A 3,684-nucleotide genomic window follows, 5' to 3' on the forward strand; every position below is an offset into this window, starting at 1 on the left:
ATTGATGCTGGTTAGCTGGAGCTAAGGAATTAGCGATGATTAAGAAGAGACCAGCATCATTGAGGTGAAATCTGGGAAGTGTTTTCTGAGAGCACAAAGAAGCTGTGTTCCAGAGATACCCAAGGTTGTACCTCATGCTGCAGCTGGATTTGGTAATGTGTAATAGTCACCTAAGCAGTACTGGATTTGAAGTCATGGAGGTGTCAAGAAGAGCAGCTGAGGCTGGCACTGTGAGATGCCATGGAAGGCTGTTGGTGAAGATGCAGCCGCAGTTGCAGTTGATGGCTCAGGATTGAATGGGTCATGCAAAGAAGTTGAGGCTTGGCACCATGAAGAGCCTATGAGAGGCTATTGGTGAAGCCTGGTTGCAGTGTTTTGGGGATGCCAGTACCATGAGATGACCAACAAGAACAGCAGCAGCAGTGGAGCACAGGCATCTGAAGCCTAGAAGACAAGGTGTGTGCTACAAAGGGCAGAACTGGAGAGGTGATCCAAGCCCTTGGAGGAGCCCAGAAGATGGTGAGTGGATCCCAGACATTGGACGGTTGGAGTTTGATTTTGCTTTCGATTATGACTGTGCCCTGATATTTTCCCCTCTTGAAGTAAGGTATTTTAGTGGAGCCCACAGTTAAGAGACTTTGAATTTTTAAAAGAATTTTAATTTTAAAAGATATTGGATATTTTAAAGGGATTGAACTTTTGTTTGTTTGTTTGTTTGTTTTTTGTTTTTCAAGACAGGATTTCTCTGCACAGCCCCAGCTGTCCTGGAACTCACTTTGTAGACCAGACTGGCCTTGAAATCAGAAATCTGCCTGCCTCTGCCTCCCGAATGCTGGGATTAAAGGTGTGCACCCCCACAACTGGCTGGGATTGAACTTTTAATATGTAAAGACTGTGGGAGCCAGGCGGTGATGGCACACACCTTTAATCCCAGCACTCGGGAGACAGAGGCAGGTGGATTTCTGAGTTCGAGGCCAGCCTGGTCTACAGAGTGAGTTCCAGGACAGCCAGGACTACAGAGAAACCCTGTCTCAAAAAAAGAAAAAAAAGAGATCCAGCTGTGGGGCATTTTCTTGGTTGGTGATCAAGGGGGAAGGGTCCATTGTGAGTGGTACCATCTCTGGGCTGGTAGTCTTGGGTTCTATAAGAAAGCAAGCCAGTAAAGAACATCCCTCCATGGCCTCGGCATCAGCTCCTGCTTCCTGACCTGCTTGAGTTCCAGTCCTGACTTCCTTTGGTGATGAACAGCAATGTGGAGGTGTTAGCTGAATAAACCCTTTCCTCCTCAACTTGTTTCTTGATCATGTTTGTGCAGGAATAGAAACCCTAAGACAGGTGGCAAACACTCTCACCCACGGAACCATCTTCTTGCCCCTGGACTTCATATTTGAGCCAGGCGCACACCCCTACCTGATCCTCCAGGTGTCTTGAGATTCAAGTGAGGCAGTAATCCAGATTAGTGGCCAGAGACGACACAGTGCTTAATAGCACTGGATGCTCTTCCAGAAGACACAGGGTTCAATTTCCAGTACCCACATAGTTACCTTTTGTAATTCAAGTTCCTAGGGATTGAACACTTCTGGACTCCATGGGCACCAGGCACACAAGTGGTACACAGACATACATGCATGCAAAATACCCATGTACTCGGTGGGCAAGCCAACAGTTCCTGACGGTGCTTACACATTTCTTTATAAAACTTATTGCCTATATCTTTTGTGTGTGCAGTCAGGGGACAATGTTCCTGACTGGTTCTCTACCATGAGGGTCCTGGGAAGCAATGCATTTGTCCTGCCTTTACCCACTGAGCCATCACATCTGCCCCCATTTCTTTCTTAAACTTTTAAAAATGGGTTTACCTATCTGGTCTGCAGTTAGGTAAGCAGGACTTGGGGTATAGTCAGTGGCAGAGTGCCTGCCTAGCATACAAGGCCTTGAGTCCCAACCCCAGATTGCTAAGAAGGCCTCACTCAATAAGACCCCTTACATACTGGAAGATGGAAAACTGGCTTTGGATTCTGTCCACCAGATGGCACTATTGGTAAGCAGTGGCTGGCTTTTTTAAAAGGAAGATGGGAAACACAAGCAAAGGCTAGTGCCTTCTTCCCACCAGTTAAGATGGTAGGGACTATGATAGACTACACAAGACAGAGGTCCCCTTTCACGTCCAGCCATCCAGAACAACAGTTCTCAACCCCTTTGGGGGTCTAATGACTTTCACAGGGGTCACCTATCAGATATTCTGCATGTCAGATATTTATATTACAACTCATAACAGTAGCAAATTACAGTCATGATGTAGCAACAGATAATTTTATGGTTGGTGGTCAGCACAGCATGAGCAACTGTAGTAAAGAGTCCGCAGCATTAGGAAAGGTGAGAACCACTTGTCCATAACCTACCTAGTCCTGAAGGTAAAGATGGCCCCACCTAGTAGCATTCAACTTAACTATCAAAATATGTTAGTAGCTCTCCACAAAAAGCCACCTTCAGTCTATACTGTCCTGGATGTGTAAGCATGAACAGGAGTAAAAAGCCAGGCATGGCAGCACAGGCCTGTAGTCCCAGCACTAAGGGAAGCAGACAGGAAGGCCCTAGGTCTTAGGCCTAGTTAGCCCCCAGCTTAAGTAAAGGGCCTGATCTCAAAAGGCAGAGGGAACCTGAGGAAGACACCTGATGTTGGCTTCTACTTGCATAGGGCATGCTCACAGACTTTATGCTTTTCTATTAAGAACAACCATTTCAGCCGGGTGTGGTGGCACACGCAAAGGCTCCCAGCACTCGGGAGGGAGACAGAGGCAGGCGGNTTTCTGAGTTCGAGCCCAGCCTGGTCTACAAAGTGAGTTCCAGGACAGCCAGGGCTATACAGAGAAACCCTGTCTCGAAAAACAAAAACAAAAAAAAAAAAAAAAAAAAAAAAAAAAAAAACCCAACCATTTCTTTCCCCAGACATCTGAGTGAACCAACCAACAGGTTTTCCTCTCCATTCAGTACTTGACTTCTGACAGGAAATGTGTGTGGGTTCGCCACTCACTTAATTTTCTGGTAGAAACTAACTGGTCAGTCAGATGTCCTTCAATTCAGTCTGACACTTACCTGTATATAGTGTTGGATCCCTGGCGTGTGTCCACCTGGGACCAAGGCACAAGGACCAAGTTTGACTTCTGCCTGCCAACTGGAGGTTGGTCCTTCTGCACAGTTTGGATTACTTTGCTAGACTCTGTCATGTGAATGAAACCCGTGTTATTGAAATGACACTCAGGAGGTCCTGAGGGATGCACAGGTGGCACAGCTCTAACACATTGAGCTGAGCATGGTGACACAGCACACAGACTCCAACACAGAACCAGGCTACACCACAGGAGCACTAAACAGCATGCACAAGAGCTTCAACATCAGGCGGACAGAAAGGGGTCCAAGAAAACAGCAAGTCACGAAGTGATAGAAAGAAGAGAAGGGAGCAGATGTTGAAAGTACTCATGGCTCTTACAAAACAAAGCTCTCCCTTCTCCTTGGCAAGCGTGCTGCACTGAACTACACCCCAACCTATAGAGCTCATTGAAACAAGTCTGAGACCAGCAAGGACTCAGTGCATAGCTGGGCCTCGTGGGAAGAAAGGGCAGGAACACAGGGAGAAGACATTGACTACCCTGCCTGTTAACCACAAGTCATACTCAACAAAGG

Source organism: Mus caroli, chromosome 10, assembly GCF_900094665.2.
Source record: "Mus caroli chromosome 10, CAROLI_EIJ_v1.1, whole genome shotgun sequence".
In the NCBI taxonomy this organism is placed as follows: domain Eukaryota; kingdom Metazoa; phylum Chordata; class Mammalia; order Rodentia; family Muridae; genus Mus; species Mus caroli.